The 12,261-nt window shown below is 40.9% G+C and overlaps 1 protein-coding gene across 4 annotated transcripts in view; it reads left to right on the top strand.

Moving 5' to 3' along the window:
• The first annotated feature begins 5,114 nt into the window (after nt 1-5,114).
• Nucleotides 5,115-12,261, top strand: part of fbxw7 (F-box and WD repeat domain containing 7) — a 209,251-nt gene continuing 202,104 nt past the window's right edge. For 3 of the 4 annotated variants that reach the window (XM_065003918.1, XM_065003919.1, XM_065003917.1), the window contains exon 1: nt 5,115-5,528. The gene's annotated coding sequence lies outside the window, so the exon portion shown is untranslated. The remainder of the gene's footprint in view (nt 5,529-12,261) is intronic. The other variant, XM_065003920.1, reaches the window with a different exon arrangement.

The raw sequence follows: 12,261 nt of genomic DNA, 5'->3' as shown, positions 1-12,261 counted from the left end.
CTTTTCACCTGGACAGTTCTAGTGCCAGTATATGTCATATAAACATGTTCTTATCTCTTTAGATCATTGAAATGTCTAGTTGTTTTTGATGAGTGTCTAGAGGAGACCTTTTAAAGTCATTTAAGAAGTCTATAGATCTACTTTATAAATATGTCTTGAGTGAAGGAGGTTGGGGGGGCAGGGCGGAGGGTTAATGTGTCTCCTCCAAATTTTCTTTGTACCCCTATGTCAATATAAATTAAACTAAATAAACAGTTGATCAAAAAATAAATACAACTATTTTCAGATATATCTGATATAGTTTGGGCTCCCGAGTGGCGCAGTGGTCTAACACACTATATCTCCGTGAAAGAGGCGTCACTACAGTCCCTGGTTCAAGTCCAGGCTTTATCACATCTGGCCGTGATTGGGAGTCCCATAGGGTGGGGAACACTTGGCCCAGCGTTGTCTGGGGTAGGCCGACATTGTTAAATAAGAATTTGTTCTTAACTGACTTGCCTAGTGAAATAAATAAATAAACATCTAGTTGATATAGCACTGCGTGTGTTGGAACTCTACTGCACACCCCAGGGAAAGGTTGCCCCTAAATATTACTTTACCTGATTCTGAACTTACTGTAATTGTTAACAGTTGAAATGCAAAAAGGATCAGCTAATAACTATTATACTACCACATATTACACTGGACTGGTAGTTGACCTCAGACGGATTCATATGTAACCTTCATGACAGCAGTGTATGGTAGTTGGCCTCAGACTGATTCATATGTAACCTTCATGACAGCAGTGTATGGTAGTTGACCTCAGCCGGATTCATATGTAACCTTCATGACAGCAGTGTATGGTAGTTGACCTCAAACTGCTTCATATGTAACCTTCATGACAGCAGTGTATGGTAGTTGACCTCAGACTGATTCATATGTAACCTTCATGACAGCAGTGTATGGTAGTTGACCTCAGCCGGATTCATATGTAACCTTCATGACAGCAGTGTATGGAAGTTGGCCTCAGACTGCTTCATATGTAACCTTCATGACAGCAGTGTATGGTAGTTGACCTCAGACGGATTCATATGTAACCTTCATGACAGCAGTGTATGGTAGTTGACCTCAGCCGGATTCATATGTAACCTTCATGACAGTAGTGTATGGTAGTTGACCTCAGACTGCTTCATATATAACCTTCATGACAGCAGTGTGTGGTAGTTGACCTCAGACTGCTTCATATGTAACCTTCATGACAGCAGTGTATGGTAGTTGACCTCAGACTGCTTCATATGTAACCTTCATGACAGCAGTGTATGGTAGTTGACCTCAGACTGCTTCATATGTAACCTTCATGACAGCAGTGTATGGTAGTTGACCTCAGACTGCTTCATATGTAACCTTCATGACAGCAGTGTATGGTAGTTGACCTCAGACTGCTTCATATGTAACCTTCATGACAGCAGTGTATGGTAGTTGACCTCAGACTGCTTCATATGTAACCTTCATGACAGCAGTGTATGGTAGTTGACCTCAGACTGCTTCATATGTAACCTTCATGACAGCAGTGTATGGTAGTTGACCTCAGACTGCTTCATATGTAACCTTCATGACAGCAGTGTATGGTAGTTGACCTCAGACTGCTTCATATGTAACCTTCATGACAGCAGTGTATGGTAGTTGACCTCAGACTGCTTCATATGTAACCTTCATGACAGCAGTGTATGGTAGTTGACCTCAGACTGATTCATATGTAACCTTCATGACAGCAGTGTATGGTAGTTGACCTCAGACTGCTTCATATGTAACCTTCATTTTTATTTTTTATTTTATTTTACCTTTATTTAACTAGGCAAGTCAGAACAAATTCTTATTTTCAACGACGGCCTAGGAACAGTGGGTTAACTGCCATGACAGCAGTGTATGCGAAAATATGAAGGGCAATTCCAGGGCTGTGAGCATTGTTCTCACAGTCAGAGCTATATTCTGGTTGCTCTGTTTTGTGTTGTGTCTTTGTACGTAGCAGAACAGGCCGCTGATACAAGGTGATCTGACACAACCTAAACATGACCTAAGCCTAATGTTGACGCTCACTGATATCAGACAAAGGCCACTTAAAATAAACGGATGAGATAATCCAAACAGATAGGAGACGAGCCAAAATGACAAGACGACTTCTTGTGCGTGAGAAAAATAGAAGACAAGATGATTAGCTAGAAGACTTCTTCTGAGATTTGGGTCAACTTGCAAATAACTTTTCTTTATACAAACTATACAGTATCTATTCATGGGAAACTAATAAGTGAATCTACAGACTGATGAATGACGGTTCACAGAGATACGTAGATACATCTCTCTGAGATATCAATACATTCATCAAGGCACCCTTTGTTTTGTCTGTGTTCATTCTGCCCTGCCAGAGCAGAAAAACATGTTTATCTGAAATCCCATGCAATCTGTGATATCAACACTGTACATTCAATTCAAATGCCATATCAGGTTTCTGTTTCTCTCTCTGTGTTCACTATCCTCAGTCTGTTCTGCCCTGTACTGGATCCATGGTTTACTGTAGTGCACTGTATCATTATCTGGCCTGAGCCATTGTTACTGTCACCTCTAATCAATTCTCTCTCTCAGCCACACAGTCAGCCATGTTTTCCTTTTCCAGAGAGGCTGCAGTGTTCTGAGGTGACCTCTTTCTCATCTCTTCATCTTTCTGTTTGTGTGTGGCTTATCCATGCTACCTACTACACTGAACCAGTGGGCAGAGGGTAATCCCACACAGCCACAGTACGCACCGGGGAAACAGACGTGTGTGTGTGTGTGTGTGTGTGTGAAACAGAGAAAGTGTGTGTGTGGTGTCATCCTCTATGATAGTGCCACACTTTTCCTCCAGGCCTAGGCCCTCTTGAAGAGTCATGTCCGGCGAGAAGAGAAAAGCCCCCTTCCTTCCCGCACTCATCATCAAAGATATGAGATCTCACACTGCACTATGCTGCTGCTGTGTGTGGCACAACACGCCTGATGAGCAACACATGATCCTTTCCCGGCAATACTGGGTTAACCCTTTCATTCACAGCAAGAAACCCTGATGCAGCCAACTGAGCTATATTCTTCCTCTGTGAGCTCATTTGACTACTGCACAGGGGAAGGCCTATACAAACAATACCAATGTCATCTTCCCTATTGTACAGAGTAAGAGCTGTGTTTCCCTATGGTCATGTTGGTGGTTGTAAGGGCTTGACCTCAGAGTAATGGTTTAATCTAGTCAAAACAGAGCAAAGAAGTTTCCTGAATGTGAGAAAGCTTTGTATTATTATGATGAAACCCACTTTCCATCCATCATTACACAGACTAGCCACATGACCACCATCCAACCTAGTGGTCAGCAGACAACAGCAGTTCTCCATCACTGACTGCGACCCTCTATTTCTCAACACAACACAGAAGCCCATCAATGGACATTGGGTGTGTGTCAAACTATGAACTCTGCGGGCCCGGAAATACCTCGGCGCAAGTCGAGACTCAGTTCAGACTTTGTGAGCGAGATGAAAGGCATCTGGGATTTGTCATTGGTCTTTAAAAAACATATGATGCAAATAGAATGGGAAGCCTTGTCTGTTTCTGAGAGTGGAGTTATGATTTGTAAGAAAAATGCACAATGAGAATGCACAGGCCAGCCAAAAGTGTCTGAACACTCTCCAGCAGCACTGGTCTGGACGCTAGTGGTGGAGCAGTCATAGAAACAGATGGAAGCCATTTGTTGTGTTTTTTTCCCCTCTGTAGCTGTGGTCTGGACAGCCTAGCCTAGGCTCCATGTTAATCGGAGTAATGTGTGCAGTTATGTGAGGAATATCGCGGTGTAAATTGAGAATCGTCACAGCAATAAGCTGTCCTGTTGTGTCCCTGTCCAGAGGTTTAACATACAGAGCTGACATTCTGTCATTGATGGATTCCTGCCGTATTCTAAATGTTCTATGGAGCCTGGGTCTGAGACATATGTTCTATGGAGCCTGGGTCTGAGACATATGTTCTATGGAGCCTGGGTCTGAGACATATGTTCTATGGAGCCTGGGTCTGAGACATATGTTCTATGGAGCCTGGGTCTGAGACATATGTTCTATGGAGCCTGGGTCTGAGACATATGTTCTATGGAGCCTGGGTCTGTCCCGCGACATGAGACATATAGGATGTTAACGTTATTCATTTCCCCTCATATTCCGCAACTCTATGTTGCCCGATGCGATGTGGCCTAAACATATAACTCCAACAAAGCCTTTTGTATTTCAATGTGAAAACTAATATGACCATACTGATTCCTCTGACTTTGTCTGGATACTCAAATAAACCTAATGTACTATTAGAATATGAAGACAGACATGTCAGAGGGACTTTTCAATTTCCACATAAGGATTCCCTGCGTGTGGAGGTTTCAACTGCCGGGCTGCTCTGCTATCCACAGAGGCTCTTAGTTTATTTGTGTCTGCCTGGCCTGGAAAAGCTCTCCCTCACTCACTCTCACTCTGAGGCATATTTTTCAGCTTTCGTTGGCTCAGTGCCAGTGTCAATTCCATGCTCCTCAGAATCACATTCTTTGGCGCTTAGTGATATCTCAGGCCTTCAGACTAGCTCCCCCTGGCAGATTAAGATACAGGACATGGAAATGACCGTAAAACAAAGCAAAACAATACCGGGCACACAGCCGCTTCGCTTCAGCGCTGTGCTAGACACTGGTCCAGGAAATAGCGTTATACTGAAATTGGTTGGTATGAATCTCCTGGGTTTTTCACACAGATGCATTTCAAGTTTCAAGTTGTATTAGTCATATGTACTGGATACACATGGTATACATCATCCAAAAAAATGCAACAACAATAAAACATAATAAAAGATACAAACATAAAGAGCACAATCACACACACACACTTTGTATGAAATATAAGAAACAGTAGCCAATAGACTGGACCAATTATGTGAAAACAATCATATTCATTATAATAACTACCCTAAACAGTACAGGTTCAAGAAACTATTTCGGACGTAACATGTTTGCATCGTTCTAAAAAAAAAATGTTTTTGGCATCGTCATCATCCTGCGACTACCAACTCTCTACTAGTCAGTGAACGGAGAACCGAGAGCACTATCGCTTGAGGTAGCGAAGAGCATCAAGCGGATAAACTCTGTCTAATTTTCAGCTAATTCCCCTTCAATGCTGGTCGGACACGGACCATACACCTTCCCCAAGTTGATTTTTTTTGTCTGTGGGTGAACCGAACTGTTGGACGAATTGAAATATATTATAATTTGGCATTATATCTAAGCAGGAACGAAAGTATTGACAGTGGTATCCGAGGTTAGCCAGTTGGCTAACTGGGAAGGTTGCCTAGCTAGCTGCTGCTGAGAAAATACGAAGTGGAGGGAGACCCCAGCGGCAAAAAGGGCCATCGACGTGAGCTGTATCCTGAAGAGGAGCGCTCCGTTTTTCTGGACACATCAAGAGGAGCCGGAGTCCATTTTGCTGTGTTCTACTCTGATAATTTCGGAGGTAAGAGGTACAAGGAAACGGGTGGACGGTCCCGGCGTAGAAATCGTTACAATAGAGCGCTTGGGCCAGACAGTCAGCGGCGGAATGGTTATCTAACTTTAGCGAGATAGCTAGCAATTCCTTGCTAGCCAGCTGCAAGTGTTTCTCAGTAAATGAAGCTATTTGTAAACATCAGCTTTGCATATACATTGAGTACGAATTAAATGTGTTAATCTGTGTTTTTAGACAACGAAACGGATACATTTGTTATTAATAACATGACCACCTTGACCTAGCTAATGTAGTCCATATCGGCTAACGTTAGTAGCTAGCTAGCTACCAACCAACTGCTGGACTTTAACTAGCATTAGCTAGCTATCTTGCTGGCTGACAAGACACTTTCATTGCACGAAAAACAAGTATGTTGTTTATTTTGCTTGTTTTGTTTCGGGAGAATGCTAACGTTAGTGTTGGCTTGTAATTTCAGTGATTCGTTGGAGAGTGAGTTAGCTATCCAGCTAGATAGCACCGCACGCTAAATCAAGATAGTTAGTCAGTCTCCTTTTGTTATGCTAATGCTAATCGTCCAATTTCTGATAGCATAACATCCTGATTTACTCGCTACAACACAGCATGCAAGCACAATAACGTTTAGTTTGTAAGAGCTTACTTTCGAGTTACATACCATCGCAAGCTAACGTTTATCGGATTGTACTTTATCACATTTTATTTTTCTTCGTGTTTTTTTCGTAAGTTTTGGTGAAGCAAGGTTAACGTGTTGGAGTGCATCTTACTAGCCGCGAGGAACAGCGCCAGTGTGATCCGAGCACATGCTCCTGTCTATGGCATCAGTCAGAGAATGTAGAAATTCGAGATTATCAAGCGAGGATAACAAATGCAACTCTTTCTTTGTAAATGTACCATTTCATAAAAACAAACACCTGCAAAACGCCCAAGCACAGTGAGTTCTCATATTGGCTAGTTGTGTTTTTTAAATTGACTGAAATAATATTGTTGTCACTTTAAGATTTTATGTTTACGTAACCTGTATGGGTAACGTTGCAAACGTATCAAACTAGCCTAGATATCACACCGGAATAGTTAGAAAAACTAGCCAAAGTGTGCACGGTCCATTTACAATGATGGGGAGCGAGAGATGGGTTAGGTTTGATGTGCGGTTTTGAGGTAACTACTGTTACCTTTCCAGTATCACTAACTGTCATACTTGACTGAGTTGCCACAGTGAATCAAGTAAAGTAAACGGTGCATTTCAAAACTTGGTGTCTACTCTTATGAAAGACTATAGGGTGTCATGTTGGCAATACCTGCATTTTCTTCTTATGTAATCACTATTGTCAAATGTATTATTGCCCTTCCTGTATGTGCCATTTTCCTTATGGAATGTACCGGATGACTCCTCTCTAACAACTGTAGGGATATATGATGCAGCACTTAGGAATGTTAAACAAGACACCAGTTGAAAAGTATTTTCAACTGCGTTTCTCCCCTAACAAATCTGGGCCCCATGAATAGCTACCTATAGTTCCTCAAAATAAAGGTGTATGTCCTGTAGGCAAGTACAATAACAATGCACTGTCCTGTAGGCAAGTACATACTGCTAGTCTCTACAGCCAGTTTCTTTCTTCTCAAGACTTGGTGCTGAGGGTTCTCATGCAATCTTGACAGTTCAGTGTGGTCCCTTTTTTGTGTTGTCCCCTGCACAAGACAAAATAAAGTTAACTTACACGTAGGAACGTAAGATAAAGGAAACCCTTTAATTTTCCTGCTCAACTAATTCATTTATTTTAACACTCCCTCTGTGCTCTCCTCTTGCTCTTTCTCCCTCTGTCCCTCTGTCTTCATAAGGCTTAGAGCCTCTGCTCTCTCCCTGCACAGTGAGTCCTCAATAACTCGGAGCTCAGGCCCTCCACAGACTAACAGAAAGGAAGAAGAGAGAGAGGCGGGAGGGAGAGAGAAAGCCCTTAAGGACTCCAAGAGATATATAAAACAATGCAGTACTCTTCTCTCTAATGAAAGCCAGGAAGTGGGACAACCGAAGGGTTTTTTCTCTCTGAATAACAGCTTTTTTCACACTGATTGTGGTGGTGATGGAGAATGTTGGTAAGAGATGAGTAATGGAACACATTCATGTTCATTAATCCAAATTGTTTATGTGGACTGTCTGGATGTTTCTTTGAGGGCCTCTGAAACTCTAAGCCTACGGGCCTGGTTATTAAATTGTCCACTCATTTAATACCCTTTGGTGTCGAGTGGTGATTTATCCAAGAGGGTTTGCATCATGCTCTTACAGCCATGCAAATAACAGATAACAAAATCATTGCTGCTGCTCTCACAGCATAAAAACATGTACACACACGATTCTCAGTACAGTTTGTGCTTGGAATTACCGAGGTGATACTGCCTGTCGCTACTCAATAACAGATTAACCAACATCGTATACACACTAGTCATGTAATGTATAGCCTGACTCTTACTCACTTCAATGCCTGTGTGATTTCTTTGCGAGGTTAACCTCGTCAGGTGTTTTTTCTTTAGTCTATACCATTAATATTAGGTCATGAATATAGGCTATATAAGTCTCCTTTTTATGGGAGTTGTAATAGAGCAGGGGTCTCCAACCTTTTTTAGCATGAGAGCTACACAACAAAAATATGTATCTTTTTAAATAGGCACATTCTTCTTCTCTCCCCTTCCTCGTGTCCTTAGTGTCAATATACACTACCGTTGGGGTCACTTAAAAATGTCCTTGTTTTTGAAAGAAAAGCACATTTTTGTCCATTAAAATAACTTCAAATTGATCAGAAATACAGTGTAGACATTGTTAATGTTTTAAATGACTATTGTAGCTGGAAACTGCTGATTTTTAATGGAATAAGTGCATAGGCGTACAGAGGCCCATTATCAGCAACCATCACTCCTGTGTTCCAACGGCATGTTGTGTTAGCTAATCCAAGTTTATCATTTTAAATAGTACCTGCAAAAAGTCTCAACGTCAACAGTGAAGAGGTGACTCTGGGATGTTGGCCTTCTAGACAGAGTTGCAAAGAAAAAAACGTATCTCAGACTGGCCAATAAAAATTTAAGATGGGCAAAAGAACAGATGCTGGACAGAGGAACTCTGCCTAAAAGGACAGCATCCCGGAGTCGCCTCTTCACTGTTGACGTTGAGACTGGTGTTCGCGGGTACTATTTAATGAAGCTGCCAATTGAGGACTTGTGAGGCATCTGTTTCTCAACCTAGAATGGAATAGGCTTCATTTCTCAGAACAATTTGTTTCTAGCCATTTTGAGCCTATAATCGAACCCACAAATGCTGATGCTCCAGATACTCAACTAGTCTGAAGGACAGTTTTATTCCTTCTTTAATCAGGACAACAGTTTTCAGCTGTGCTAATATAATTGCAAAGGGGTTTTCTAATGATCAATTAGCTTTTTTAAATGATAAACTTGGATTAGCTAACACAACGTGCTGGAACACAGGAGTGATAGGCCCATTATCAGCAACTATGTAGATATTCCATAAAATCTGCCATTTCCAGCTACAATAGTCATTACCAATGTCTGCACTGTATTTCTGATACATTTTATGTTATTTTAAGGGACAAAAATGTGCTTTTCTGTCAAAAATCAGAACATTTCTAGGTGGCCCCTAACTTTTGAATGGTAGTATACCTACTACTATAATGGTTAATAATGGTTACTTCTAAAAATGTTTTTTTTTTCATGTACAAAGAAGGTGCCTTGCTGATTTAAGTTTGTCTCAAAATGAATCTGTAAATGTTGGTTAGAAGTGGAACCTTCTTGGGTAAAGCAAAAAAAAAATCTCTTTTTATTTTCCCAAATTCTATTTTCTCAGTTTTCTGGAGGAAAATGAACACATTTTGATTTGAATGCAATTCCCCTTTAATTACACATCTAGTGTGTGAGAAATGTACTCTCTAATGTGATGGTTTTGTATTGCTGCTGTTCATTTCATGATGAAGTTTGCAAATAATAGATACAAATGAGTGATGCACCGATATTACATTTTTGGCCGATATCCGATATTTTCCTTGCCAAAAGAACGATACTGATGACCATTATTCAAAAATGTAGCTGTCTTTTTAAAAGCTTTCTAGTGCAGTTAAGTAGTTAACACACACACATGGACCCAGTGTTCTAAGACACTGCAGCTCCGTGCAAGAGGCGTCACTACAGTCCCTGGTTCGAATCCAGGCTGTATCACATCCGGCCATGATTGGAAGTCCCATAGGGCGGCGCACAATTGGCCCAGCGTCATCCTGGTTTCACCGGGGTAGGCCGTCATTGTAAATAAGAATTTGTTCTTAAAGTTTCTGATAGGCTTATTGACATCATTTGAGTCAATTCGAGGTGTACCTGTGGATGTATTTCAAGGCCTACCTTCAAACTCAGTGCCTCTTTGCTTGACATCATGGGAAAATCAAAAGAAATCAGCCAAGACCTCAGAAAATTTACAAACACCTGAAGGTACCACGTGTACTATTGTTTGTACAGATGAACAAGTATAAACACCATGGGACCATGCAGCCATCATACCGCTCAGGAAGGAGACTCGTTCTGTCTCCTAGAGATGAACGTACTTTGTTGTGGAAAGTGCAAATCAATCCCAGAACAACAGGAAAGGACCTTGTGAAGCTGCTGGAGGAAACGTGTACAAAAGTATCTTTATCCATAGGAGTGGCCATCACAAAGCCCTGACCTCAAAATTCACCCAACTTATTATGGGACGCTTGTGGAAGGCTACCCAGAACGTTTGACCCAAGTTAAAACATTTGAAGGCAATACTACCAAATACTAATTGAGTGTATGTAAACTTCTGGCCCACTGGGAATGTGATGAACGAAATAAAAGCTGAAATAAATCACTCTACTTTTATTCTGATATTTCACATTCTTAAAATAAAGTGGTGATCCTAACTGACTTTTTTACTAGGATTAAATGTCAGAAACTGTGAATAACTGAGTTTAATGTAGTTGGCTAAGGTGAAAACTTCCAACTTCAACTGTAAAAAGCTAGGTGTCATCTAAAATAACCCTCATTTTATAATACTGTTCTTATTTGATTAATGGTTGGATCCATCTATTTGAAGATAGCCACAACAGTGGATGTTGGTTAGCCTTCAAACTAAAAGTATGGCATAATTCTATGATTTTTCACTGTCAATTACTTTTAATTTGAAGGCAAACCGCAAATTCCAATTGTGCCTAATGCTTATTGTGGCTAGCTTCACAGCAGTTCATGCTAGCTGGCTGCTAAAATGTTAGCTTTGGGCAACAGGGTTACCCTGTTGAGTGTAGGGGGCATTATTTTGATGTTTGGATGAAAAACGTACCCAAATGAAACTGCCTATTTCTCAGGCCCAGAATCTATAATATGCATATAATTGTCAGATTAGGATAGAAAACACTCAAGTTCCCAAAACTGTCAAAATATTGTCTGTGAGTATAACAGAACTGATATTGCAGGCGAAAACCTGAGGAAAATCCAACCAGGAAGTGCCTAAGAGAAACTAATCTTCCTGTTCCATTGCATGCCCCCCTCCATTTAAAGGGATATCAACCAGATTCCTTTCCCTATGGCTTCCACATGGTGTGAACAGTCTTTAGACAGTTTCAGGCTTTTATTCTAAAAAATTAGCTAGAACAATCACATCAGTGGATGGCTGGGTGCCAGCAGAGTTTTGCATGTGCAACAGCTTGGAGCAGACATTTTCTCTCTCCTATTGAAAAAGCTACGCTCCGGTTGAAATATTATCGATTCATTTATTGTAAAAACAACCTGAGGATTGATTATAAAAACCGTTTGACATGTTTCTATGAACTTTACGGATACTATTTGTAATTTTCGTCTGCACGAGCCTGTGGATTTCTGAACAAAACGCGCCAACCAAATGGAGGTTTTTGGATTTAAAAATAATCTTTATCGAACAAAAGGAACATTTATTGTGTAACTGGGAGTCTCGTGAGTGCAAACATCCAAAGATCATCAAAGGTAAGCGATTCATTTGATATATTTTCTGACTTTTGTGAGGTGTCTACTTTGCTGCTAGCTGTTTGTAATGTTTTGTCTGCTGAGAGAGCTGTCCTAACATAAACGCTTGGACAGCTTTTGCTGTGAAGCAACAAGCTACGCTGTGTTTTGCTATATTGCACTTGTGATTTCATGAAATTAAATATTTTTAGTAATTTAATTTGAATTTGGCGCTCTGCAATTCAGCGGTTGTTGACGAAGATGATCCCGCTAACTGGATGGGTGCGCCAAGAAGTTAAGTAGCTGGCTAGCTATTTATTTTTATGATCTGAAGTTCAATTTCAATAGGCGAACAACAAGTGGCTACCTAGCTAATATTTACTCACAAGGATTCAAATCATTGATAAGAATAATGAAAATGACAGCAGTTTCTACTGGTCATTGTTTTCAGGCTGGTGTATTGGTGCTAGCTAGCTACCCCAAATTATGCTTTATTACCAACGCTGTATTGTAAGCACATCGTTCGTTTGTGGCTGGTGTTTGCTTGTTTGCAGACTTTTGTACAGCTTTGACGGTGCTACGATCTTTTTTGATACGCAAGACCCAAACAGCTTTCCATAGTATGCATGTCATGAAGCTAATAGCATCGACGCTATTAGTGTAACTCCGATAGGGCAACATCTGAAAATTAGCGCACTTGGTAGTGTGTACTAGTGCTCGACCAGTTGGCGAAAGCCAACAT

Source organism: Oncorhynchus nerka, linkage group LG18 (assembly GCF_034236695.1).
Source record: "Oncorhynchus nerka isolate Pitt River linkage group LG18, Oner_Uvic_2.0, whole genome shotgun sequence".
NCBI classification, from domain to species: domain Eukaryota; kingdom Metazoa; phylum Chordata; class Actinopteri; order Salmoniformes; family Salmonidae; genus Oncorhynchus; species Oncorhynchus nerka.
Note: the sequence above shows the minus strand (reverse complement) of the source record. Positions and strands in the feature narration are given on the sequence as shown.